The 12523-nt window shown below is 31.5% G+C and overlaps 1 protein-coding gene across 2 annotated transcripts in view; it reads left to right on the plus strand.

The window, feature by feature from the left end:
• The window catches only part of LOC132756615 (dTDP-D-glucose 4,6-dehydratase-like), a 33462-nt gene extending 24041 nt beyond the window's left edge, over positions 1-9421 (plus strand). The window contains exons 10-15 of one of the 2 annotated variants that reach the window (XR_009629351.1): positions 927-1106; positions 2958-3130; positions 3806-3865; positions 4547-4619; positions 5209-5301; positions 6794-9421. The gene's annotated coding sequence lies outside the window, so the exon portion shown is untranslated. The remainder of the gene's footprint in view (positions 1-926; positions 1107-2957; positions 3131-3805; positions 3866-4546; positions 4620-5208; positions 5302-6793) is intronic. The other variant, XR_009629350.1, reaches the window with a different exon arrangement.
• Positions 9422-12523: the final 3102 nt, after the last annotated feature.

Genomic DNA, 12523 nt, shown 5'->3' on the forward strand with positions numbered 1-12523 from the left:
TTAAATCAGATTTTGCCGGCCCTGACATAAATCCCAACCAAAAATATCTTTTAGAAAAAAACCTTGACCTTAAATGACCTTGACCATCAAAGTCATATTGAATTTTGCTTAAATTGTTAAGTTTAAAACTTACTGCAAAACTGGCATGTTGAAAACTTCAAATTTGAGCTCAATGTGACCTTGACTGTCATGGTAAAGTTTTTAAATTTTGCTTTAATTGCAGTGAACAAATTTAAATCATTCTGTCACAGGATGAGAAAAATGTGCAGCCTGAACGGGACTCGAACCCGAGACCCTCAGAATACTGTTCCCTGGCTCTTACGACTGAGCTATCTGACTGCTTACACAATTTTCCCCTAAAAAGTGAACAGTTGTGAACCATGACGTAAAATACAATGACAAAACATGACTGCTAATAGTAGTTCTTGTTCATGATCTGTTCATGATCTGATCTGTCTATCCATCAGAAGAAGACTGTTACAATGAAAAATTAATTAACAATTTTAACATGAGTTATTTGCAATAAATGTCCAAAAAAGGTTGCTTTTGTCTATTATAATGATATTCAGGGATCTCTGAATTTATATAAGATATAAGTATATCTGATAAGCCAAAAGTCGAGAGTAGGACAACAAAACAGCTTATTATCAGGGATATTGTTGTAAGTGGAGTTTACTGTAAGTTGTAAAATCAACGATTCTCTCCACACAAAGAGTTAAAAGAATTAACATATATTTACAGTTAAGTAAGGGAAATTTTTCAAAATATGGGTGATTTATTCTGTTTTATAACTTCTCATCCAGTTTCATCATGGGCTCAGGAGGATTGACTATAAGTGGACCAAAATAAGCATAGTTATTATATGGCATGTTGGGAGTTTCATTATAAGTATAATTTTTTATGCTATTGGACTTTAATTATTTCAGGCTGGGTTTCTGATGCCTTCATACCTCCAGATAATTGGATTCTTAAACGTAACAGCCAGAAATGGAAAATCCAAAGCAAGAAATGGAAAATCCATGTTTTGAGGAAAGCAGAGCAACAAGAAAATCCTGTACAAGAGCCTATGAAACAAAACAGAAAAGTAAAATTGTGACAGGCATATGGTAAGTGTTGGTTTAATTTTATTTGTCTACAGGCTTTTTCGTTCACCAGGGGCAATACTGAGGTTTTTTGACATGACGAGACTGAACATATTTTTTCCAGATAAATGCACCATTTGAAGCAGGTTTAGACCACTAATTTTTGTGCAAAATTTCAGATCATTCGCACACTTCGTTTTTCCAGAATAATTATTCAAATTGTAAAAAAATGACCCAAAATGAAAAGCGTTTAAACGCTTTTCACTCAAATTTGGCTAAGAAAAGCATAAAAGTACGATTTTCAATTTATTTCAAAGTATATTTCTTAACTATCTTTGCATATATGTCTGTTTAACATGCCCCAGCTCATTTTTGTAAGAATTTCCTTCACGAGCTTGCAACTCTACGTTACCATTCCGGATCATTTGATCTACAAAAGATGATATTAAACTGATAAATCTATGAGAAAAAAAACTATGTGCCATTACTTAATAAGAAAAGGAAAGTTAATTGCTGCATTTTGACATTTTTCTGCACTAATTATTTGTTACTTAACCAAGTATTCAAAATACACAATCTGATTTTATAAGTTTTTAGGCTTTTAAACCTCAGTGGAGTCCCTTTAAGTGTTAGTATAGCTACTGACTTTAGCTTTCAAAACCCTACTTTAGTCAAGTATGCTTGTTCACGTAAATATGTTTGTTTGTTTGATTGGGTTTAAGTCACACCAACACAGTATAGGTCATTTGGTGACGTTCCAGCTTTACTGATGGAGGAAGACATACTTACATAGGGGCGTCCGTGGCCGAGTGGTTATGGTCATTGACTTCAAACCACTTGCCCCTCACCGCTGTGGGTTCGAATCCCGACAATGACTGGATTCTTTCATGTGAGGAAGCTATCCAGCTAGCTAACGGAACTTCGGTGGTTCTACTCAGGTGCCAGTTCGTGCCTGAATTAATGCACTGAAGGGCACCTGAGAAAATGCTCTCCATGCCCAACACCTAACAGAGTTAATCTTGAAGGAGAACTAGTCACTTTACAAATACAGGTAACTTTTTCATTACATTCACAATGTATCTATGTCTGTTTCTGTTTCATGTGGAAATTTTGTACACTAGTTAGCAACATGAAGTTAAACGATGAACAGTGGTGGCCTAGTTAATTTCACCAAAAGTCTATATTAAGATCATTAGACAATCAATAGTTTCACATGTTCATCAAATCCAGTGGGGTTTTTTAGGAAAAAGGGGGAGATGCTGGGCGCTGGTAGGGAGGGGAAAAAATATATGAAAGTCAATTTGAGGAAAATTATGACGTTATTTATACTATATACTAAAGTACATTGTAGAGAGTCACAACTAGATCTTTTTTCCCCTTAAAAATCATGCAAAATTTTCTTTGCAGTATAACATCTTGATAGTGATTGGTTTTTATACTTCCATTTTTGTATGAAATTTACTACAGTATAGGTATAATAGTGTATCTGTGACACACTTTAGCTCCATACAAGTCATTTTCATAAGAAATACAAAATATATTACTTTACTAAAAATAACCAAGAAAATGACAATATTTTGATAGCAATAGCAACTGATTTCAAGAAATAGTACCATTCAGTATGGGATATAGCCAAGAAAAAAAGATAGCAGCCTCCATGTTGAGACAGTACTTGCAGTTTCCTGCAATGTTTTTGGTTATTGTGCCCCCACTTTAGGGGAGGTGGGGCATTTAGATTTACCCTTGTCCGTCCATCCGTCCGTTCTCTTTTTGTGTCGCACATAGCTTAAAAAGTAATTGACCTACAGTCAGGAAACCTTACAGGAATGTTGATCAGCATGTGTAGAGAAAAAGTTTATATTTGTTCCATTTCAGCAACAAGATGTACAGATCTATACAAACGTGAGTCCAGCATGTGGCTGGTGTCATGATGCCAGCAATACAGGTTTAGACAAGTGTGTTTGTGGGACGGCATATGGCCTTGTATTCAAGGACAATAGCACATTGAAATACCAAGCAGATAGATGGTGATTTTATGAAATGTCCATGTAAGTGTTTAGAAAAGTTTATGTGACATTTACTTTTGTTTATTTTTGGGCATTTTGTTAAGCAATACACTTTTCTGATCACAAAAATTTATATAACCGGTCAAGTTCATTCAATTATGTGGATTAGCCTGTCCATGAAATCCACAAAATGAATGCCTCGTTGATAATAATGGCATTGCAATACTTGAGTATACAATTATGATCTACAACTGTGAGCTACTGTATTGGTGAGTAAGTTTGCGTTCAAGTTGTTATCTCCAAAACTACTGAAAGGAAACTTCACACACTTACTTGAGAGCATAATAGGTTATTATCCAAGGCCCATAACTCTAACTTAGATATTTTGTCAGAATTATGGCCATTTAACCAATACTATCAGAATTACTCTTAATTCTTTATTTCTTGAAGGACGTTTTTGTAACATCAAATATATAATGTTTGTCAGCAACACCTCTCTGCTGACAGCACTTGTTCAAGTTAAAATTAATTAGGCTGTGATATGATTTCAACATATTATGTACTTTATTGCAAAAGAATGTGGCAAAGATATATAAGTTTCTATAATTATAAGTTAGCGAGGGAAACCTGTAATAGCAGGTCTAAAGAAAAGGTTTGTGTTTTTGGTTTACCAGAGCACAAAGTATTGAAGGTACTGCAAAATCATTTAAATTTCAGGGCATAAATTTGGTGGTTTGTGAACGGTAAGATTGTTAATTCGTGGAATTCAATTGCCAGGTAAAATAAAAAAAATATGAGTCCTCAAATTCCACTTTCAGTAAATTATACCCGGCATTTGTGCCACTTAAATGATAACAAGTGCAAGAAAACATGATCTTGACCTATTCAACAGAAGCTCTGTCTTCTAAATAAGCATGTGTCGTGTATCAATTATATTTTATAATTTGTTGTTTCATTATTTGAAAAAGATGTGTAAAATCTCTCTTCATTAATTTACCGATGTAAACATGTCTGTTCTCTTGTGATCATGTGATCTTGAATTATTTTAGCTACAAGAAATTTGAACGATGGAATGATCTGCGTGCACATTTTTTAATGTGTTTTTATGTCTGTTACAGCACTGTGCTTAAAATTTCAGCATCATGACGATAGAAACAATCACTGATATTTTTTTGTTTCATACAAATAATTTGCTTTTTAAGTGACTTGATGTGTTGATATTGATATTGTGAATGATAAAGCAACATAGAAAGATTAATGTTCCGTACATGGCTATTGTTGTTGTCACCCCTGTACAGAAATAGACCCAACTTGGTGTGGGATAAAAAATAGTTTTGTAGAAACCCAATTCAAGTCATCTCAATGGTTTGTTTTGTATTATTCAAAGTGTATTTATTACATCTGTGTAGTTTTGTGTTATATGATAAAATCAAAAGTTGTTTTTTGTGTATTCTTCAGGACCTCTTTTCTTGATGGAAGGATTTAAGATGTACTGCCTGCCAGCATCCGGGAATCTTTAAATGGAAATTAGGTAAGAATGCAACAGACAAAACTCTATTAGTCAATTAACTTTACCACAAATTTTGTTCCAAAGTACAGATTACAGGCGATTGTCTGCGGACATATCAACAATGTTTGACAGTAGTTAGGGGACAGTGCAGTCAATTCTAATTAAGCATTTTAAAATGATAAATGCTAATACATTAACTATTGTATTCTTGGTTTACAACTGTATAATTATTTTACTACTCTACTTATTTAACAATTTCATCAATGGTGAAATTTTGTCAACAGTTTTACAGTCACATAAAAATCAGTTATGCGTTATATTTATTTCACAATAATAACAATTTTGTTTTGAGTTGTATTATTCTTTTTATTTCTCTTATACATTATCATTCAGCAAAAGTATATTAATACTTTTATACTTTCATTCTGAATAAATAAAATTGAATGAATGAATGAAATAATTAATTGGTAAATTAATATACACTGTGATATTTGGTTCAGTATAAAAAAGATCTACTGTACATTATAGATTTAAGGACTTTCACAAAGATTGTATTATGCAAATATATTCTGTATTTATTTCTGTGTTAAGTTTTTTTTGTATTTTATAGGAAACAGAGTGTTGATGTCTGGAATATTCTACTGTTGAGAAGTTTAAGATATATTACTTTTATAAAAAAAGACTTACCTATACAGATCAATTGGTAAATATATAATTATGTTAATTACTCTTAGAATGAAACTGATGCATAATTTTCCTCAATTTAAGTCAGGGGAATTTTTTCCCAAAAATAGCTGGAGAAAGGCACTCCGACTGTATGTATTTAAGATCTCTTAGTCATTAGAGATTACTGTTCAAAGTACGGATTATGACTTATTTATGGCATTTTATCAACTGAGAAAATTCCTGGTAAAAGTGTTGCATGATTTTAACTTCTTTCAAACAGCAAAACCCACAGATGGTTTAGTAAACAAGTTTCACTACCATTAAAATATATAGTACCAATTTCTTAATTTTTCCAGGTTAATATAGGTCAATTTACAAAATGAACTTGATAGTTCTATCAGGTAAATCAAATGCTCGCGATTATTGAAATAATTTATTATTACCATTACAATTTATTTGTGAATGTCAGTAATGTATGTGATTTGTGTTGCAATAAGATGGTACAAATAATTTGTTTTTATCCAGCATTTAATCAGTATATGAATATTAAAAATGACTAATGTATTAACTAACCGTACGTCTGCTTGTACCATGTAACCAGGATGGTCTGCACTGTAATATTATAGTCAGTACAATAATGAATGGTAATATATATATTAACAAATGGACAAGTTCAGTACAGATATCTAGTATGTTGAGGATTTATACTGAAAACGTTTCTTAAGCAAAAATATAACATTGCATTTCTTTTGCATTATCCATGTTTGTATCTATAGAAATTTAAAGTTTATACATGTAGAATAAAATTACTAGAACTTAGAAAAACATGAAATCATATAAGTCTGTCAAATTAAATTATTTCAGGGTGCTTTCATTGTTTACATAATTTTCCTGCAATTTATTGTCACAGGAACATTTTATATGCATATTACATGCAAAATTAAAATGTAAAATCTGCCAATAAAAAATAATTGACAAATATTAATTTTTCATTTAAAATTAATGAGGCAAAGTATATTACAATATTTTATTTGAGATGTGTACAAAAAAGTGATAGATATTTTGTTTTTTGTGATATATGTATTATTATTACATGCTTCACAATATTAGTAATTAATAATATACATAACAGAGAGGGCTTATCATCAAGTGAATTATTACACGATATATGCACAGCATAAAAAATGCTTACACATCATATGATGTCAGATATGAAATCAGAACAAATGACGTCAGGGAAATTACTTCTATGCTCAATGTAGTTCAACATATTTTTATCAATTCTCTTTTAATAAGCATATAAGAATGGAAATAGATATTAATTTTTCTTGCATTGTAGTATAAAAATGCATGGTTTATTGTTCAAATGCTTTCCAATTAATCGCTCAGGCATATCGGTCTTTGTGATTATACTCCTGCACATTTTAACTGAAAGCCTGCATTATTTTACAACAATACACTTAAAATGATATCTATCTCCTAAATAGATAATAATAAGTGATATTAATATATATTTCTATTATTATCAGAGAGACACAAACTTCTGGGAGGACAATGAATTGACATTTGTTTTTCTCAACATGAAAACGGAATGAGACATTCTAGTGGACTAATTGATGACACTTACACTGTAGGGATTCAAAAATCTACAACAATGAGAAATTCATCAATAGAAGTTCAGTGATAAACTCCAGTAGCAGGTGTTCAAGGAATTCAGAATCAGTTATATCATAGTGTTCTAACTCCAGTGATAAACTCCAGTAGAAGGTGTTCAAGGAATTCAGAATCAATAATATCAAAGTGTTATAACTCCAGTAATTAACAACAGTAGCAGGTGTGCCAAAATTACAACTCAACTGATAGAAATGAGTAGCAGAAAATTATAAGTCTGTACCATGAAAGTTTTGTGAGGGAATATACATGTTTATAATTTATCTGATGAGCTGAAGTCTGACTCTACAAGATAATTTCTGATTCCATTCCACTGTATTGACACTAGTGTTATATTGATATATCATATTACATTTGTAAATTATTTGGAAAGATATGTCTTAAAGATCTTTCATATACCTCTGTATTTCAAACCACTTGCGCCTCCCCGCTGTGGGTTCGAATCCCGACAGGGACTTTGGATTCTTTCATGTGAGGAAGCTAGCTTACAGAACGTCGGTGGTTCTACTCAAGTGCCCGTTCGTGCCTGAAATAATGCACGGAAGGGCACCTGAGGTCTTCCTCCATCAGTAAAGCTGGAATGTCTCGATATGACCTATAATGTGTAGATGTGACATAAAACCCAAAACAAACAAACAAAAATACCTCTGTACAACTAAGTTATGCAGCTGGTATACAAGTTTGAGGTTGTGAGTCATTGTGGTTGTCTGGCCATTTATATGTACTTCTGTTTTAATGCTCAACCAATTGTAAAATAACTGGACAAGAATAATTGTCACAATATCTATTTGCCCAATATTTACATGCAGTACAACAGGCAAAGTAGTACTCTTACTCCTGATTAAATTTTCTCAATAATAACTTTGGAAATTTTCTGTCATAAAAATATAAAGCTGTAAGAAATACAAATATCTATGCCATTTGTTAAATTTTCAAAGTCAAGTCAAATGTTTTATTAGCAAAAACATATACATGTACATGTTCATTGCCAAGTTACATTTTAGCGGTTATTATTATACATACACATAATTATGTTTCAGTGTAAAATAATTCAAACAAATGTATTAAAGGGACTCCACTGACGTATTTTTGACATGACAATACTAAAAATTATTTTTTGAGATTAATGTTCCATTTGATGTAGGTCTCGACCAGTAATATGTGTGAAAAAATTCAGATTATTAGCTCACTCCGTTTTTCCAGAATAATTCTTCTTCTTATGAAAATGACCAAAAATTGAAAAGTGTTGCAACATTTTATTACTTATATCAGGTTGAAAATAGTATAAAGATACAATTTTGAATTTATTTTAGGGTATTTCTTAATTATCTTTTGCATATCTTTCTGTTTTAAGTGCCACAGCTGATCCATCAACAACATTCAAATTTTTATGTTCCTAGGATTTTTGACCTGAGTGGAGTTCCTTTAACGTAGATTCAATTCATAGTTGCATCGCTTATTAAACAAATTTTGCTAAGTTTATATTTACACATATTTCATTTTGTACATTTTGGTTTTCTTTCAATATTTCTATGTCTATCCTCTTCAATAACTAATTTAGGTGAAGAGCACCTAAACTACAATGCTTAAAATTATTAACACAACTTTAATATTTCTCTTGGGTAAATTCTATTTAAACAAATTATAACTTTCTAATTTTGAAAAAGTAATAAGTTAGCACACCATTGTTGTAGTTGCTGATCAAAAATATTTTGTATTTTGGTATTTACAGGCACAGTGGTAATATTACCATTATTCTATACATGTATAATTACTTAAATCTGACGACATATTTTTAACATATTTTGACCAGCTATTTAATAAATTACCATTTGCATCATTAAAAAGCACCGGTTTGTATAAAAGAGAGTTTGGGGATTTCATAATTCTGTACAAGTACTAAATAATTCTGACTTTTTCCAGAACTAATAAAGGATTTAGTATACATTTATTTTGAAATACCCATTGAGTAAAGACCAATCAATTCTTTTTGTAAACACAGCAGGTGAAGTATAAATGTGTCAATTTGAATTTTAGGAAGTCATTCCAACATTTATAAATAACAGGTGTTGCAGACTGATTAATTACATCACAAACAAATTTGTTGTGACTTTTAATTGTTCACAAGCATTTGCTAAACTTTTCTGCTTTTTTCTGCTTAAAGGCCCAGAAATTATGCCCAGAAATGTTTTTAGTTTTATTTCTCAAAAGCTTCTTATTTTTGGTGTGTTTGTATTGTTTTAAAAAAAAGTTACTTATTGTCAATTACCTTAACCATGATCTTTTTCTTCTGTTGTTATTTCATTAATTGGTACAGTATAGTGATTTAGTATTTTGTATGGGAGTCAAACTATTACTTTGTTTACATTTCGACAACTATTATGACAAATAATTTCACATGTTAATTTTAAGCGATACTTTTTTCTGGTCACAAGCATCTGATATAAAACAATGATTTAAACATAATTGAGCCGTGTCACGACAAAACCAACATAATGGGTTTGCAACCAGCATGGATCCAGACCAGCCTGCGCATCCGCGCAGTCTGATCAGGATCCATACTGTTCGCTTTTAAACATTTTAACAAGTAGAGAAACTGATAGCGAACAGAATTGATCCTGATCAGACTGCGCGAATGCGCAGGCTGGTCTGGATCCATGCTGGTCGCAAACGCACTATGTTGGTTTTGTCGTGACGCGGCTCAATTTATAAAACTGATTTTTTCTGTTTTCTATAATTTATTTCTCAGGCATAAATTATAATGTGCCTATAAAATATTATTTGACCATCCATATTATCTCCTTCTATCATTTTGATTAAATAATTCCTGTAAATAACCAAAACAATAGAAAAGTATATAATGTTTTTAACCAAGTTTTTAACAAAAACTGGTAATTGTAATGCTGATGTTTGAAGGCAGGCGTCAACTTTTGGTTTCTGCTCAATAACTTGAGTTTGCTTTGACCTATTGATGCCAAACTTTGTGTGTTGGTAGCTTTTGTTAAGAGGCAGCTTGGGTTTGCTACTAAGGTGTCTGTGATCAAGGTCAAGGTCACTGTAGTAATTCAGTTCCTGCTCAATAATTGGAGTTTGCTTAGGCCTATTGAATCCAAACATGGTGTATGGGTAGCTTAGATCTAGGTGCAAGGTCAAGGTCACTTGCTTACAATAGAATTTTCAGCTTCTTCTCAATAACTTCAGTACACAGTCACATTGACCTATTGATACTTGGCATGTGCATTTGTTGTTGGTAATTGTGTAACAAAACAAAGATACATTCTTTTTAAACATTAAACAAAGATTTGAATGTTGGTATATAAAATTATCATATATCAAATTATTATCAGTCTCTGTGTTTTCTTCTTGTGGATCACAAATAAACAGCAAAAAATAACAGTGTAGGTTCTTTTGTTACTTTAAAGTAAGCAAGCAGTTCAAGGTACAATTAAAATGCAAAAATTATTATGTTTGAAATTTTTTTTAACTGATATGTTTTTTAATATTTTATTCCTTAGCTTGACTTTTGAGAATAAAAGATCTATTGCTACAGTTATGTTGTTGTCGTTGCCGCTGTTGACACTCAAGATCAAATAAGTGAATTTATGTTTTCTTTCAGTTCCTTATGACAAACAAATTATTTATAATTAAACAATATTATAACCTTGTTTTGAAAAAACTTCCACTGACCATGCTTCTTAATAAGCCTATCTGTCACACCTTTAAGAGCTGCAGCTGTAGCTCCCCCAGACCTTAATGAATGGAGACCAAATTTCGACCTGTCTAACCCTAAAAGAGAAATATGATACAAAAATATTTCTCTCGCTCTTGTATAGGATATAATATTTCCTTCCCTTAGCTTATACGTTTTAGATTTACTACAAAAAGAAACTTTCCGAAACAATATACTACAATATAATTCCTTGTCTGACGTGTTTGACTTTAGGAAAAAGAAAAAGTCAAGTGTGGCCCTTGCTAAGCGATTGCAGCTCTTGCTATATTATCATAATATTGATTGTCAGATTTATTCTAGAAAAAAATATGGAATTCAATAAGAATTGTGTCAATTTTTAGAAACTGGAATTTAACAGCTTGTGTTCTCATATTTGAAAAATTATGAAGTTGTTTTATGTTATCTAGTACAATACTGAAATGTCTTGCATGAATATAAAGCTGTAAAACCTAAACAGATGAGTGCAATAAATGTTTTGAAGTCCTATTGATAATAGAATCAATATATACTTAATTCAGTGACAAGTTATATGGCCCTTTATTACCCTTCCAGATTTTTTCCGCCTTTTTGATTGGATGTTGATCACCCGAAAGAAATTGATATTACCGAGCCAGACGGGTAATATACACATTAAATTTCCCCGATGGGTACCCCACGTTGTAAACAACATGCGCCGTGCGATGCGCGTACGGTTTGATTTTACGCGATATAAATTCCAATTTACAAGCAATTTTAAATTGTCAAGTGATAAATATTTACCAAAATAGAGTAATGATACATATTCTCGTCAGTATAGGAAACAAATATGACCTTGTGAAAGCTTGATATTAATTCCAAAAAAGTGCGTTCAACAGACTACTCCTTTTCTCTTGTTTACATCCGTTATGTTCGAAAGATAATACGTCATGTATTTGTGACGTCATGTTATGGTGAAGGGGTATCCTAAAGGGAATCTTATTTCGACGTATCATTTGAAGTAGCAATTATTTATTTTAAAATCGTCTTAACTCGGCACGGGAAGGGTAATAAAATTATTATTTTGGTTTTGGATATATTACCTGCCAAGATAAAATATCACCCTCGCCTAACGGCTCGGGTGATATAAAATCTTAACAGGTAATATATCCACATATATCACTCCAAAACCAAAATAACATATAATATAAAAGCTTGTAAATATAACCCAAGCTGCTAGGTGAGTGTTATATTGCCAACAACCGATTATATACGGCCATATAACCTGTCAAAAAAATATTTGTAACAAATTTATAATACAGCAATCATCATTTTGAGAGGATTAAAGCGCGATATCTTCATGAATTGACAGCAGCTGTGTATATAAAACTATATAAACGTCTCGATTATCCAATGAAAAGCGACGTTACTAACATGCAGTATTTAATATGATATATAATGGCATCCTTATTTTAAACCACCAATGTTTTAACATTTTTAGTTCAAGTACAATATGTTTATTGACTTTTTGGACTAAAACTAGGTTAAATAGACTACAGTATAAATTTGATATGGATTTTTTTGGACTTTGGAAACAAGGCTAAAATCCAATGATAATACATGTACTTATGTATGATAAAATTATATTAACATTTTTGATCTCCACATAGATGTTATCATAACTATGAATGTAAGATTTTTAAGAAAAAAGTAATTTGAATTCATTGTTCATTTCAGAAACATTCCAAATACTATGGGCATTTTAATTTTTATCATCCTGGTTACCAATTGATTGTAGCTTTTGTAGTTTAATTCGAAAAACATCTCTTAGTCTGTTTTTACATGAGAGACTTCAAGAGGAGTTCTGAGTTCGAATCTCAGCTGAAGCATATGTGTAGATTGG

The sequence above is a fragment of the Ruditapes philippinarum genome, unplaced genomic scaffold (genome assembly GCF_026571515.1).
Source record: "Ruditapes philippinarum isolate M1 unplaced genomic scaffold, ASM2657151v2 ctg12157_1_1_1_1, whole genome shotgun sequence".
NCBI classification, from domain to species: Eukaryota; Metazoa; Mollusca; class Bivalvia; order Venerida; family Veneridae; genus Ruditapes; species Ruditapes philippinarum.